The sequence below is a fragment of the Zosterops lateralis genome, assembly GCF_965231275.1.
Source record: "Zosterops lateralis genome assembly, chromosome: 7".
NCBI lineage: Eukaryota > Metazoa > Chordata > Aves > Passeriformes > Zosteropidae > Zosterops > Zosterops lateralis.
The window spans coordinates 35227494-35244313 of NC_139767.1; the positions used below are offsets into that span (position 1 = coordinate 35227494).

Genomic DNA, 16820 nt, shown 5'->3' on the forward strand with positions numbered 1-16820 from the left:
GGGCTGAGATGAACCAGATGTGTACATAGAATCACGCAATGGTTTGAGTTGGAAGGGACCTTAAAGATCATCCAGTTCCAACCCCCTGCCACAGGCAGGGACACCTTCCACTAGACCAGGTTGCTCTCAGCCCTGTCCAACATCACACCTTTTACACCCAAGCACACAAGCAAAGCTACACTGAAAGGAAGTTTTACTCCTAAACTTTTATAAACTCCTATCTATTGAGTTTATATAGTTTCCATCCATTCAATTTCTGTGTACTCACATCAGTTCTGAGAATCACTGCTTGGCAGGTGGTCATCTCTATTTTCTATGATGCCAAACTTTCTATGAAAACACTGTGAACCTCTTTTTCCATGTCTTCTTTAGTACATTAATATTTTTTAAAAAATGTTTTAATGGTGCATCATTCACAATGAAGTTTTAATTCATGCTAAGTCTATGACCACAAATCACTGCTTAGCCGGCTGGTATTGTTTGTGTCTACTTCTCCATACTCTTTCAGGGAAAGCTTGTCTTTTAACTCCTTCATATTCACTTCATACTTCTGTTGAGGGGAGCTGAAGCTGTAGTAGAATAGAGCTATATAAAATACTGCACCTACTTTGCACATTGGTTTGAACTAGATGATCTTTGCCGTCCCTTCCAACCCAAACCATTTGATGATCCTATGATTCTCTGATGATAATAAGCCCATTTATGGCATAATACACTGTAATTTAATTTACATCTACATGGTTAAATGTTAGCAGACCACCGGAGAAAGACTGTAACCATACCTTGTGGAAAGCAGAGTTCCTCAAGCAAGAAAAGGTAGAATTACTGAGCAGGTTGGAGCACCATAGAGAGAACTTGTCTGTAGCCAGGCTGGCCTGAAAAGTGTGAGCTCAAACAAAAAGAAACTGTGCAAAAGGAGATGGAGGAACATTATAGAAGATCAGAGAGGGTCATGATAAAGGAGAAACTGAGAAGGCAGAGAAGTCTTAGGGAGCATTGGTTATTAATCCCAAGTACCTCTTTCTTTGGACTCAAAAACTCAAATATTTTTAGGTGTATTTTCAGTGGAAAGCACTAGAGTTGTCCAGAGACTGGTACCCCAAATCAGTGATTGTTTGGGCACTGTTAATAATCAGTTTGGAGTTGCAGAGTAGCTGTAGCCATCAGGTCCACAACATCGCCAGCAAACAGAGGAGAGAAGAAAACAAGGTATCTACTGAAAGCTTGAGACATTCGTGGATTTTATCAACACAGCCCTCCCTCAAATGCCTTTCAGATAAAGGATGTGCAACATGTTCTGGAAAGCCACAATTGTTCCTTGGACAACCTGCTCTCCACGTGCACATCCATTAATTCTTTGAGAATGCATCTTTGAGATTTAGAGCCTCTTTGGGGTGGCCCTGAGAGCCTACGGGCACCAACCACCGCCGCAACCTAAATTCCATTCAACATCTCCCTCCATGCTGCACGTCGCAAATTTGTGTGAAAACTCACATTTCCAAATCTGGACAGCTGAAGACTGCAGTCCTCTGGAAAAAAAAACCCCAAGCTTTTCACTAAATTTAATCATCTGGGGGTTTAAACTCTACTGAGAAGGAAGAGAAGATATCGTTTTACAATGATTCACATCATATTTCACGTGCAGTATTTAATGGATGCTTTCAGGTACCTCATGTTATAACGCTGCCCCTGCAACATGTGCTGAGCCCTCGATGTAAAACCTCAAATATTTTTTTCAACCTCTGAGATAGGAACAGGCATTTTGCCTCCTTCCATGTGTATATTTATTAGTAAGAATTTTGCACGGTATAATTGAAGCCTGGCAGTTTTTACCAATCGAGGCTTAAGAGGAAAACTAACACAATATAATGTTTTGTGTCTTTTTTTTTTTTTTTGTCCATGCAGACCAGTCACTGAAAAGGTGCAAAGCGCTGCTAAAAGTACGTTTTCTGAAATTCAAAGCCTTTAAAGAAAGGTACACAATGCAAGAATACGCAGCTGCAATTTTAAAAAGGCTACTGCTCCTTTAATGCCCAGCTGGTCCTGAGATGTAATAAAATTGACATATTGATTCCTTTGAATTTACAAATGCCTGTTTCATAAACTCCATCTCCAAAGCCTAGGCATCTTTAGAGCACTGTCATTTTTTTCTCCAAATGGATCAATTATGTGCCCACGTAATCCTGTTACCTGTGAAATCCATGCATACTTCTCCCATTTGCTGCAGTTCCCAGGCGGACAAACTTGCATTATGTACGCATAAACAAACAGAGCATTTTCCTGATATTAGGGATTGTTTTCAAAGTGAAAAGCAATCTCCTGGGTCCTTTACTCAAAAAAAAAACCCCCATACATAGCATGGTGTTTCTTCAAGTAACCTCACTGCACTATATGTATAATTATTACACAACACAGCAAATCATTAAAAAAACATTGAGTCCCACTATCACAAATGCTTCAACTGCAAAAAGGCACCAAGACTTAGCAGCCAGCCCTCATTTTCCTGGTGAATCAAACTTTCCCATTTCTTTCTCAGCTTCTTTATTTGATAATTATTGCCATATCTATAAGGAAATCATGCTCATCAGAAGTCTTTCTGCCTGACGTAAATATTAGAAAAACACCCACGGCAAACTTTGCTGTGGAAGTTTGTGGCTTTTTTATTTTATTTTATTTCTAGGATAATTCATCTTTTCATCGTGCTGAGCACCTTTCCATCATTTACACATACACACAGAGAGTCAAGCAGGCATTAACCTGCAAACCTACCACTTATGCATATAAATGCATCACACATACGACTATTGCCATATCCTGTGGCATATTATTTGTATGAATATATACCATGCACAGAAACACATTTATACACACACACCCCATGCTCAATCCTCAAATATAAGCAGAGAAAAAGAGAATAAATGCGGTTTTCTCTGCATATGAATTGTTTATAAAGTACCGTGTACATACATAGATATGAATTCTTGTTTCATTCTTTCAGGCTGTGCTGTATCTGATTTTCTACACTTCACTGGGCAACCAGCAGTTCAGTTACACTACACTTGCCCTGTACAATTTGTCTCTAAAAGGTTCCCAAAATTATGAAACATCCTGTCTGCTGCATGACCTGCTCACTGCAGTGCCTCATCTCGAGGTGCATCCACACATATAGAGAGGATGGCACAGAAAAAATTTTGTGTATATATATATATATATATATATATATATATATATATATATATGTTTGATGCTTGGAGCCCATACAAGTGGCCCAATACACTCCTGCCATTGTGCAGGAGTGGGTTTTAAAGATAAATGGCTGCATGTTAACCAGATTTGACATGCTGCACAAAAGCAGCCACCTTTGGTCCCATGACACAGCCAAACAGAAAAAACAACAAGCAGTCCTGGCAAAAGATGTCCAACGTGAATAAAAGCCCAACAATTTGTCACATAGTCGTTACAAAATGTTCCAGGCTTTGGGGCTTGCCATGGGACAGCAGCAATAAGACGAGCATAGAAAAACGAAGGCTGGGGGTGTTGGGGTGGAGGAAGAGTTAAAACTCGAGGAAAGCTCCAGTAGTTCCAAAGGGGAAACAAAGAGGATATTTTCATTTGGCTCTTTCCGAAGACACACACTTACACACACGCACACAAAAAAAAAAAAAAAAAAAAAAAAAAAAAAAAAAAAGAAAAAAAAAAAGAAGAAGCCGTAATTAATTAAATCAAGAAGCTCAGTTGTTTTGAGAAGTGATTGAAATCTGACATGCAAAGTAGAAATATTTACGTTTACTTTCTATTTTAGGAATCCGCGAAGCTACTTTTCCTTCACTGCACTTCCCCACCACTACAATGGCCATGGCTCAGTTTATGCAGTAGTGAGCACTGCCTGTTCGGGGCCAAATCCTGCTCATGTTTCTCATGGCATTTGGTCTTTCCTCATGGGAACAGGCCCAGAAAACTCCAGGGATGTGGCTGGGGCTGAGGACTGGCGTATGGCAGCAGAGCAATACCTGAGCTCCTGCTTTCCTTTGAGTTCACAAAAGACAGAAAAGAGAAAGCCAAAACTTAGGCTTGGTTTGATGAGCCTGAATTTCCAAACCAGCTTGATCCTACAGTTTTCCACTAAAACCAACCATGGGCATCAAACCCTACTTTGCTGTTCCGTGTCCCTCCAGAGTCACCCAGGTATCCCCATCAACTGCCGTCGGGTCAGGATTTGCACCTATCCTAGTCCACTGGGATTTTGATGTATTTTTAGAGCCCCTAAACCAAAATAAGGAGCTCAAATGCACCAGTGCAGCTGCTTGCTAAGCTCCACATAACGGAGCTCAGACTGTAAAATACCTTTCAGTCAATAATCATCATTGCTTCAGTGATTACCCTTCGCTTCTTTATATTCAGTGGCAGAAAACTGGGGGGGTGGGGGGGGCAGTTAAAAGCAATATCATCCTCTGAATTAGAATAACCAGTTGTATAATAAACTCTGAGATTCTGGTTATTAGGAACATACATTTGTAATTTTCTCAGACAAATTCCTTGGCATCCACTCGCCCTCTGACGAAACAACGGATGATACTTGTTCTTCCTCAATCCCACAGAATGGCAGAGCGCTTTGGAGATATCAAGCTCTGCAAAAGCCTTGTGAATGAGTTCAGCAGTATTTCCCTGTCTCATAGACAGGGAAAATGAGCACGGTGAGGTTAATTGACTTGCTGGAGAGCACTTGATGCTTCACTCACCTTCCCCAACCCGGCCAGCACAGGGCTGGGATAACAACCCACCACATATCCCACCTGCATCCTCTGCCCAGCAATGGATGCAGCCTGGCTGCAGCCTCCCAGCAGCATCCCAGCAGTCCAGCATGGACCAGCACCGTGTGGCCTTCCCCTTGTCCCTTCATGGGCCTAATCCCTTCGCAGGGGTTTTTGTATGAGTAAATTAAACAGCATCGAAGTCGCCTCTGAAGTGCACAGGGCTTATCAAGAGGAAAAAAATAAAAAAAAACCAAACCACAACCAAGTGTCAGCCGGAAGAAAAGTTCATTATTGTATGTCAAGGAAAAATTAATAGAAAGAGCTTCAATAGTTAAATTACATGGGTAGATCAGGCTTTCTGTAGGAAGACCAGCTTGCTTTAATTAAAGCATGTTCTGTTCAAAAGCCACTGCGCTCGTGTTTTACAGCAACCTGACACCAACACCTGTAAGTCTCTGCTCAAAAAACTCCAACTGCTTTTCCATATTCCAGCCCAGCAATCCACGTTATCGAAAGTCTGAGTTATTTTTAAATGGATGGGGGGGACAACTAAGCCAGGGCTCTCTGTGGAGTTGAGCAGGGGGACGAGGACTGTTCAAATCATGGAAATGTCAGTTCCAGCAATGTGTGCCTTGGATTATTTTTTTTTTTTTTTGGACTGTCAAGAAGATTTTAAATCTTTAATATCTGTTTGTTGTCAGGTTTGCCTCCAGCTTTTTGTATCTGCAGGTCGTATTATTTTGTTGTTGTTAGGAATTAGCATTTCTCATTTGCTAGCTGAAAGTTCAGGAGAAAGCACCAAAATGCCGATAAACAAAGTTCATCTCAGGGAAAATCTCTGTATGCATAACCTAGTTAACAATTCTTTCATGGTTGCAGGATGAAATTTGAAATGCATGTTGAAAAAGAGAGTTCCTACAGAAAGCATCAGTACTACCGAGGCTTTTCGAGTGCGCTGTACTAATTTTAAACAAGAAATCATTATGATTTCCGTGCCGTATTAGCATCTCTTTTATTTCCTGGTATCTCTGCTGCACTATTTCAACTCGCTGCAGGTTGCTGTTACTTTTTTTTGATACCACGTTGTTTAAGCACACACCGGAGCTGAAGACATTCGGGATTACCGGGGACTTCAATCAACATTTTTGGCCTTTGTAAAGGATCTTAGCCAAACATTTGGTGTAGTTAAACTCCAACTGATGCCACGACACACGGAATATCACTCCCCAAAAAGTGTAGAACTGATGCATTGTGCCATCTCTGGCAGCATTCGTTCAGTGTTTGCTGCGACTGGGAAGGAAGAAAGATACGGAATGCACGGATTGATTTTCAAATTACCTCAATATTTTGAAAACATTTTCACCTGCATGCTGAGAATGCTAAGAATAGGCAGGAAGGCAATTGTGCATTTGCACAGCCTCCACTGCATTCATTTATAAATTACCTCATCACTGACTGAAATTAACACTGATTCTTACAGGCAATTTCTCAATTTCCAATGCTAATTACATTTTTTTTACTTTTAAATTCTGTACCACCTGTTTTGGGCAAGACATCTTAGGCAGCGCGACCGCATTTAATCACAATTTTAATTAACCGCCCTGTAGATGTGAAAAAGAAGCAATTATAATATAGATGAATGATGATTTTTCTGCATTAAATTGTTTTGTTTCCCTGGTATGTTGATTGTAACACAGCACACAAATACAGTAACTGTACAATTTTTTTCTATTGTAATTTAGTAATTGTTTTTGGAAAACCAGTTTGGGAATGAGTGACTTCATCTGTTTACAAATTGATTGATACTGTTAACTCACTGATTGCTGCAGCATACATTTTGTATTGCACAGCCTAGCATAAAATATAATTAGGCATGCACAGACTTTGCAGCACCATTTTGGAATCTGAAAATCAACTGTAACCGAAGTGTGTTTTCCTTGAGCATCCTCGTATCAGCCGCGGCTGATGATACGATAATCAACAAACAATGGGCTTTTCCCATCCCGCCGCTGGTAGAAACCCTTGGATTTAATCTGATAGTCTCACAGTGTAAGGGTTAGAGGTTTGGGGTTTTTTTTTTCCAGAATGTGCTTTGCCAGGCCTGGGAGCTGAGGGCTGGCAAGTCTGCAGCTTGCCCAACTCCCTCAGATCGCTATCGGGAAGGAGCAGGCAAGTGATGGAAAGGAACAATGATGGCAAAAAGAGCGGCGGCTCACGGAACGCGGGGATCGCTCCTGACACGCGTGTGCTGTGGCACCGGCCATCTCCAGCTACATGTTACAGGGGGAAAAGATCTCGATCCGACTCATGGCTGGCAGACACAGATCGGCCAAGTTAGACATATATATATATATATATATATCTCCCCACGGAAAAGCATGAGACTGTTCCCATTGGAGGAAAAGCCTCCTGGCTTTCCCAGGGAGTGAGGTCACACCGGAGCGGGAAGGGAGCAGATGTGCAGCACTAGCAGCACCTGGGCTTTGGGACACAGTGCCACCACCACTGTGCTCTACCAGAGACCTGGGATAGTCCTGCTGGGACTCTCCCACCTTGGGGCTGTGAATCCCCCAGCAGAGGTGGATTGAGGGGCAGGGACACAGGGAAGGTGCACCCTGACATTTACAGAAGAGAGGTGGCAGCTCTCACCCTCCCAATCTTCTGTGCAATCCACAGAGCAAGAAGACTCCACCAAGCAGGACTTGCCAAGAAGTGAGACACCACAACAGCCTCTGTGAGACCACATCCCAACTAGACCAGCAATGTCACCCACAGTGCACTGAGACCAGGAAGGACGGGGATGAGGCAGACCCGGGACTGTCTCCATGGGAGCACAGAGGTCTCTGTGATTTGGAGGCAACTTGGGGGGCTCCTGGTCTCATCTGCTGGCCTGTTCGCTTTATAAATATTTGTTAAGAGGGCAGGACGTAAAGTCTACTGTTCAGTAGGTGATTTTTGTAAGAATCCAGCTATCCATACATAAAAGGGTCTATTATCTCACTGTGGAAGAGATTTACATGCTTAACTCCCATTAACTCTTATGGGACTTAGGCACGTAAATCTCTTGTGCATCTAGAGAAGAATAGACCACATAAGGTCTTGTGATCTATACTGCTAGTAGGTTTAAGTCCCTTTCATTTATAAAGCTATACAAAAATTAACCATTAAAGCTTATTCTGTGCAAGCTGTCCCCCTACATATATCACCCAGCTCTGTGTTTGAAGTACTCCATGTAAAAGCGCACTGAGGAAAGGTACCCGAGCGAGAGAGCCCATTCATTTCAGTTAGTAAAACTGTCATCCCTGAAAGGAAGCAGACTGAGGGCAGGTAGAAAAATTGTACAGGTTTTGCTCAGCAGATTCAATTTCAGATTTAGGCTCTAGACTGTACTGTTTGGAGAAGGAATACTTTCATTTTGCTGAGCACTCCCTCCGCCCCCTCCTTTCCTCTCTCCCATCCCTACTCACAGCCCTCGAGTAAAGCCCCATGCCCTGGACCAAAGGACCCTGAGTGGCTGGAGTGATAAAATCTTTGCACAGTCCAAGTAAGATGCTGCATCTACTAAGGAAAAAGAAATAAATCTTTTATTCCATAAACTTGTTTAAGCTGAAATGTTCATTGGTAAGCCTGTAAAAGTGGGAACATCTGTGCTCCTGCTGGGATTTGATGTCTCACCACAAACCTTTCCATAAGCACTTTGTCTCTGGTAGGAGACAAAGAGGAAAATACCTGATCCCTGGCCTCAGTTGGGCAGCTCCTTCTATCTTCATGCACTGACCTACTGAGCATTCCTCCCAGCAACAAGCTGCTTCCCAGGGCTACCTCCGCCATGGAAGCTGCCTAACTAATCTCTTAGCAAACACTTGCAGCAAACCTGAAGGGAGTTTAGAAAGGCGGCGAAGAAGGGGAGAAAAAACCCCAAAACTTTCTCCAGATAAAGCCTGTGGCATCTCTAAGAGAAGAGAGCCAAGCCTAAATATAGCTCCACACACTCACATTTTCTCTTGATGAACTGCTGAGATACAAAGTTGTGGCCACCTAATGAACATAGAGATATATATTCTAATCTTAATCCGGCTTCCTGCTCCCTTCCACCAACCCAGCTGTCTTTCTGCCTGTCAATAGTCCCTTGACTGTGCTTACAGGTACTTGCAAGGCACTGCTTTTATCCCAGCAACACTTCTGGGATGATATGGCACTGGAAAAGTCCATCCCGCGCCCTGCCTGCACACGGGGTGACCTCTCCTTAGGAGCTTATAAGAAAATCCACTGTTGAAATAAATAACAACTCTCAACAAATGATCAAAGAAGAAATAAATCTTTTACCCTTCTAAGACTTTTTAAAACTGAAATCCCATTTTTTAACTGGATAACAGTTAAGAGGCTACCGGCCACCTATTTTCCTGGGAGCCACGTTTTAAGCGTTTGCCGCGCGGATGTTGGGCAGGCAAACGAATCTGCGGTTCTCGGGAGCGAAAGCTTTTAAAATAAAGTTTGTGTGTAGTATATGAAAACATATTGTTTGGAATTTAAGTTCTAATATCTAGGAATAAACAGAGCATTAAATCAAGCAAAACTGTGACAAGGCCAATATGCACATGGATGATGCCAGCGAGGCATCTCCAGCCCTTTGTTCACAGCTTAACAAAACTGTGCCGTCACACCACTTTAGCTCAACAGTGCCTGTCGAATGGGCATCAGCAGATCAGCCAATGCCTGTCACACACACAGCTGAAAAACTGTTTGAAAGCAAGGCTTACTTTAGCACAAGTCTGGTAGGAAAAGTGAGAGGGATTTTTAATCATCTGGTAAAGACCACAGATATATATTTAGGGAGGAAAAAGATATATATTGTCAGCTTTCTTCCTCTAGGAAAGTAACGCAGCTTTGCTCTTTTTCACCTCTAAGGAGGGAATGGGTCTTTGGTGGTGTTGCCTGTTCCTTGGTGTGTTGCTCCCTTCCAAACTACATCAGATTTGGAATTATTTGCAAATAAGTAAAATTCTTTCAGGGTGGGAGGGGTGTCACAGGGAACGATCTCAATCTGTCCAAAAAATCTATTAAAAATTAATTTTCACATTGTCCCTGCTTGGAGACCCCCCTCCTCCCCGTGACAGAGGATAAATGAAATAACATATTCAAGGAAATGTTTGTTTTGATTCTAATGCAATTATCTTTGCAGATGAACGTCTCTCTGAGTTGTTGTTTTTTTGATTTGTTTTTTTTTTTTAGCTGATCAAAATATGTTTTCATTGGTATCAACAACCTCCTCCCGTCACTTCTCTCAACAGTCCTGGTGCAAAACATCGCCCCGGTAAAGAACCGCAGCAAAATAAGCTTGTTAGCGCCAGCAACTTCAGCTCGGCACTTCTCTCTTTTTCCCCAACACTTTTTTCTTTTTTTTTTTTTTTTTTTAATTATTTTTTCCCCCTCAATTTATGGGGGTTTTGACACCCACCTCCCTCCCCAGCCCGAGACACCGGGGGCGGGCTCCCGGTGCTCAGCCCCTCGGTGGCGGCTCAGGGTGGGACTTGGGGGGCCCTGGGGTGACTTGGGGGGGGACTCGGGGGAACGAGGGGCGGCAGCCCCGGGTGCTGAGCCCTCTCCCCCCTGCCTGCCCGCCGCTGCTGTCAGCTCGCTGCCTGCACTTTAGCTGTCTCTTTCCCAGTCCCTACCCTGTCAGTTTCTGGGCTGCCAATTTCAACTTGAAGCTTGACTGGGCTGATTTGATGCAAATACCTCCAGGGAAAACCCTGAAACTGATGAACAGTTATGTCAAGTCGATTTTGCACCATCGGGAAAAGGTAACCTCTGCGAGAAAAAAAAACAACAAGGTTAAAGAGACAAGGGCTTTTCACGTGTAATACCACTGCTGCACATCTCGTTCACTGTTTACCATCCCTCAGAAATTGTAACTGTCAGAATTAGTCCTAATTGCAGATGCGAAAGCTGCCATTATAATAAAAACAGAGGCAGTGCAGGCATTAAATGTAGCAGCCTAATTTGTGAGACTACTGAAAAGGTAGAGTAAATGAATATTTCATTACTTTAATTACCAGGGACTACTCTTTTCTTGCTGTCTTATGATAAGTGTTGCTGTAACTAGCAACAGCAAACATCCACTAAAACATAAAGTGCAATAATAGTACCGCTGTCAGGATCGCTGCTTTAAAATACGAGCGGGAGGGGGGGAAGGGGGAAATATAATGGTTTATCTATTTCTTAGAGATCCGCAGGAGTAGGAGATGGAAACTCGTTTAACGTCAAAAAACAAAGAGGCGAGTAAACAGGTTTTAGTCAAAGAAAATAATGACCCGGAGGAGGGGAGGGGTGGGGAAGGGGGGGGAGTTGAGGACACACTCGAAACCCCAGAGGCGGGAGGAGCTCGGGCAGCAGCGCCGAGCCGCTTCCCCTGCGCTCCCTCCCTCCTGGGAACGAAGTTTGGGGCCGGGGCCGAGGGGGGCCAGGGGGGCCCAGCAGCATCCCGGGAGCGGCGTCCCGGGAGGGGTTCGCACCTCGGCGCGGAGCGCTTCTCTCGGCAGCGCCGGCACCGCGGGGGTGTGCGCGCCCCGTCCCCCGCCCCACAGAGGCGGTTCACACCTCTGCCCCGAGCCCCGAGCGGGGGGGCCCGGGCGGCTCCGCACGCCCCCGCCCCAGCGCAGCGCAGCGCAGTGCGGGCGCGCCTCCAGCCCCCAGCCCCCAGCCTCCAGCCTCCAGCCCCCAGCATCCAGCCTCCATCCTCCAGCCCCCAGCCCCCAGCCTCCATCCTCCATCCTCCATCCTCCAGCCTCCATCCTCCAGCCCCCATCCTCCAGCCTCCAGCCTCCATCCTCCAGCCTCCATCCTCCAGCCCCCAGCCTCCAGCCCCCAGCCTCCATCCTCCAGCCCCCAGCCTCCATCCTCCAGCCTCCATCCTCCAGCCTCCAGCCTCCAGCCCCCAGCCTCCATCCTCCAGCCCCCAGCCTCCAGTCCCAGCCCGCTCCGCTCCGCTCCGGGCGGCGCTGCCGGGGGGCGCAGGGATGGGGAGGGAGGGGAGATGCTCCCCGGGGGCGGCGGCGCTCGGGCTGTGCCCCACCGAGCCGCCCACCTGCGGGGAGGGCTCGGGGGTCTCCAGGGGATGGGGGTCCCGGGGGATGTGACCCGCAGATCCCGGCTCGGGGCGGGGGGCACTCGGAGCCGGGGATGCTCTGCCCGGGGGGAACCTCCCCGCTCCGCCCCGGGCCCCGCACAGTTCCCGCACCGTCGGGGCCGGTGGCGGCCCGGGCGCGGCTGCTGCGGCCCCGCCGCTCCCGACAGAGCCGGGGAAATTTGTCAACAATTCGCAACCACGCTGGTAATTACATTCCTGGAATCCGCAGCGATAGATGTAAAGATAAGGGAGCTGCCTCGACTTTTCCGCTTGGAATAATCTGTTTGCGGCGACCTATTCCTCTTCCCAGCCCTTTCCTGACCAGATTCCCCCGTTGCGCCTCCCGCGCCTTGTGCCACTTGGGCTCTCCACAAACAGCCGTGAGGAGTGGCTGTGCCTCGCTCCTGTCCGAGGAGCCACCAGCTCCCTCGTCGCCTTTGTGTCCCCATCCCTCCGACCCAACTTTCCTGTCAGACTCGAAAAATATGCAAGGCTCGCACTCGCCGCTGAGAAGCGGGACAAAGTTTAACTTCTCTGTTGGCACTCGGAGAATAACTCCCAGGCAGGATTCAAGCTAAAAGATCTGATTTGCTGAATTCTGCTCTTTGATTTGTATTTGTGTGTTATTGCTACTGCTAAGGTCGTTGCCAACCTCAATTAGATCACAAATGAGATCAGTTTAATTCAACTCCCAAACTGTGACCTGACCATGGTCTGAAAGTATTCAAAAACGCATTTTTTTTAAGCCTTCCTTTGATTTCAAAAAAAAAAGGAATACTGCATGCTTGGTCATTCATACAAATAACATAAAACGTAATTATGGGATGATTTGGCAGATGACATTCCTGCCAAACGACGCTCCATGCCAGAGCCTGGGATGCTGTGGCTGCTTGTCCTGGTGCTCCAGAGCACAGCACCCTTGTGTGAGCTGGGAGTGATGGGGTGTGTGCCTTGTGGAGGTGTTTGAACACACTTGGGGAGGCAAATGCAACCACGCCAGCATGAAACCCCCCCCCCAGTCAGAAACTGCTGTATCACTTGGAAGGGAAGCGGATCCGCACTATCAAATCTCCAGGAGGCTGTGACAAAGGGAGCTTGCAGCTTGACACACGGGTAACAACATAGCAAACACCTTTAATTCTGTCATGTCTCATACCCTTTGCTTTCTCACACATTTGTGGCTGCTCTAGCATTGACACCTACACTTTAAAAAAAAAAATAAAAGAGAAAAAAAGAAAAGAAAAAGAAGGGAAAAAGAACCCTCGACAACAACAATCCTCAAATGAAGCAATCTTATTCCAGCTTAAAAAAAAAAAAAAAAAAAAAAAAAAAAAAAAAAAAAAAAAAAAGAAACCACCTGGAAAGTTATTCTCCTGCCCAGCAAAAATAAATAACTTGTTAGCTCCTGCTTCTAACAGTTCAGAAAGCAGCCAAAAAAAAAGTTCACTTCTGGGAACGAGAAGCTCCCAGAGAGCTGTTGGCTTTCCTTGGAGCCTGGGAGCTCTCGGGGAGTCACTCGTACAGGTTTGCCGGCGTAACTTCTCAGCTGTTCTGCTGCTCGAATGCGAATCCTAAATTGACCTTCCCGCCTTAGCAGCGCTCGGGAACGTTCCTAGAGAGGCTTTGGGTGATGTTACATCCCAGAGGGAGTAGGTACAGAGCGTGCCTGGGCGCGGGCACACACCCAGGTGAACCCTCACTGCTGGGGCAGCCCTTTCCTGCCCATGCCCGCAGCTCTCCCCAGCCCTTGGCTCCCATGGATTGATCCTGAAAAGCTTCAGCTGCCACCAAAGCAAAGATGTGCCAGGCGGAGCGGCTGCTGTGGCTTCCTCCATCAGCCTGTCCCCCCCAAAAAACACCCCTGTGCCCCCAGGCCGGGCCCAGCACCTGCAGAAGTGCAGAAGGAGTTAAAGGCTCTTTCCAGCATTACTGGGTAGGTTAATATCACAGCTGCTTGGTAAAGCATTATCCAGCACCTCACTTAACAAAAGCCCTGCTTTTGCAAACAGACTCCTACTTTTCCCCCCAAGTGTCCAAAGGTGTTTACTGAAGTAAATCTGCCTAAATCCTCCATTGCTTGGGTCATGGGGGTGGTTAGGAGGGTGGAAGGTGTAGAGATAATCTCTTTTTGTAAATTCTGTAAATCTTCTGGGGGAAAAAAAAAAAAAAAAAAAATCAGGAATCTGTGTCACATGCCTCTGTTCAACTGGTAACATCTCGGTTAGTGTGCTCCTTATGAGTGAAATCTGCCATAGCAGCTACAGGAAAATAAGACATCCCTCCCCGTTTCTCATTGTTCAAACTGTTCTTCCCTCTCGAAGTTGCTTTAGCACGTTTAATCTATTTGCTGATGGGGGGAATGAAAATAAAATAAAAAAAAAACCTGTTAGGATCTTAAAAGTGGTTTCTGGGAAAAAAAAATAAAAATGACAGTTTGGTCGGCAGGAGATAGTGTAGTTGAAAACTTGTCACTTGAGATTTCTGCACTACCCCGGTTATTCCAACACCAGCAACTGCATATTACTTTTTGCATGTTGCAAATAGAGGCAAACAACACAGGAAATTTTGACAGCTCTGCCTGAAAGGGCTTAAATACTTCTCAGTAAGCAGGATCCAGTTATAAATAAACCTCCTCTTGGTGAGAAAAAAGTGGCTACGACCAAAGACCTCAATATTTTTTTTCTAGAAAACTGTCTGATTAAAAAGCACAGAAGAGCTTCTGAGAAACAAACAAACAGCTATAGGGGGGGACACACACAGGGATGGGGGGACAGCAGGAAAATGCACATGAACGTGGCTACAAAACCCCACGAGGGAGCCCCGGCTGCGGAAACTTCCACAAATCTCGCCTTCCTCCTCCACCTCCACCACCTCCTCCTCCTCCTCCTCCGTGCGCATTTTCTGGTGCCGCCGAGGATTCGCTGAGTCGCTGCTTTTCCCCGACGGGTCGGGACAGCCCGGGCTGGTCGCCAGCCCAGGGGACACCCCCGCCACTGCCACTGCCACCACTGCGGCCACTGCCACCACTGCGGCCACCACCCCGGCCACCGGCCTGGCCAGCCCAAACAACACCCAGCACAACGCTTCACAAAAAATAGGGGAAAAATTATATATATATATATAGGAATAATAATAATAATAATAATAGTAATAATAATAATAATAATAATAATATCGCATCTCAACTGGGGAAAAGGCGATTTTGCCCCCTGCCATCCCCCCATGTCCCCCAAGGTCATGGCGAGTAAACAATAATAGTAATTAAAACAAAATAATAGGCAGCAGTCAAGAGCTGAGAGTACACACACCTGACCCTAACTATAACAGACTTCTCAGAGTAGAATTTGATCCCTCTCTGACACTTTCTACCTCAAGTGTTAGAGCGAGTGGCCATGAATAGTACAGGCATGCCATCTTGTAACACTATCTGCCTGTCAGAAGAGCCAAGGCTGGGTAGAGCAGGATCTATATAAGGCTTGTAACTAGGGGAAGCCCAACAAACAGCTACAAACACCTAAGTTATTTTACTCAGCCTCCACCCTTCTGCTTTTTTCCCCCCTTCTTCTCACTCTTTTTTTTTTTTTTTTTTTTTTTTTTTTTTTTTTTTTTTTTTTTTTTTTCCTTTTCATCTTGGCTTTCTGTTGCAGAATGCAAATGTAGCCTGCCGGCGGTGAATGGGCTGAATTGTGATTAAGAAGAAGAAGAGCTCCTTTCTTTGTTCTCCCCTCAGGGGATGTTTACTGGGAGAGACACAGCGGATCAGATATGAAAGGCATTCAGGTCAGCATTGATGTGAGCGAAAGTGAAATCATACCTAAGGCATTCAAAAGACCGCCGTGTCAGGGGTTCAGCTAACGGTGCATCTACTGTGTCTTCCCTGTTAGGCACAAAAAAAAAAAAGGGAAAAAAAAATCTCTCCACAAACAGGCTTAAAAAAAGAAAAAAAAATTACCACAAAAATTATATAGAGAAGGAAAAAAAAAAAAAAAGTTTTCTTTCTCTTTACCTCCAGAGCAGAAACTACCAGGACTCAATGCTCTTTGCCCTTATGATCACGGATGGGGCAGGTCGACTTGCATTAATTGTAGCTGCTGGGATCAGCATCCTTTTTGAGGGGGAAATGAATCATGGATCTAACCTGAAATGCGAGCGGTTATTTTTAAGCACACACCTCTCCATCCCATTCCCCTGTGCACTGCACACCACACAGAGGTGCAGGCGCCTGCACACACACACACACCTCTCCATGGGTCCCAACAAGCTGTGTGCCTCATTTATTCTGTCCCCAACCTCAGAAGCCACCCCGGGTGATAAAGGACAGGGGTGGCACATCAGAAGGGCACAGCACACCTTCAAAAGTGATCTTTCATTGACTTGGGAACTCCTCGAAACACTTTGCTGCGAGCTCGCAGAGCAGGAGGATGGGGATCGGAGTTGGGGCACAGCTCTGTGAGTTAAAGTGCTGCAAGGAAAAGTCTGGGCATTGTCGTTTTATCCACCAAAAATTAAAAAAAAACCCTCCATTTGATGAAGAAATATTTGGATCTTGATTTTTTCTTTTTAAAGTCTCTACTTCTCCCAGCCTAGTTATTCTCTCTACAGAGTTTCCCAGTGGTTAGCTGACGCTGTTGGCATAAACAGAGATATGTAAATGTGTAGGGAAAATATAGCAAATTACAGTTGAGCATACAAAGAGTTAGGAGGTGGCTGAAATGAAATTTCAGCCACTTACAGGGGCTGAAATGAAAATGAAAACGACGGATCATTCTTAAAAAGCCCCCAAAAATTAAGGAACAGGACTAGATGTCGTGTGCACTAACCAGTGCACTATTCTGAATTTGTTTCCACCTTCAGAGCCTTAGTTAAAATATATTGTCTGTCTAATGCTCACGTCTGCTTTAATGGTGATGTTTAATTCTGAAATATTTTCAACTAGT

At 45.4% G+C, this 16820-nt stretch overlaps 2 protein-coding genes across 2 annotated transcripts in view; both read right to left on the reverse strand.

The window, feature by feature from the left end:
* GTDC1 (glycosyltransferase like domain containing 1) overlaps positions 1–14770 on the reverse strand; it is a 431567-nt gene extending 416797 nt beyond the window's left edge. Inside the window, exon 1 of the mRNA XM_083865293.1 lies at positions 14755–14770. The gene's annotated coding sequence lies outside the window, so the exon portion shown is untranslated. The remainder of the gene's footprint in view (positions 1–14754) is intronic.
* Positions 1–16820, reverse strand: part of ZEB2 (zinc finger E-box binding homeobox 2) — a 114836-nt gene that overhangs the window by 89873 nt on the left and 8143 nt on the right. The window lies entirely within an intron of this gene.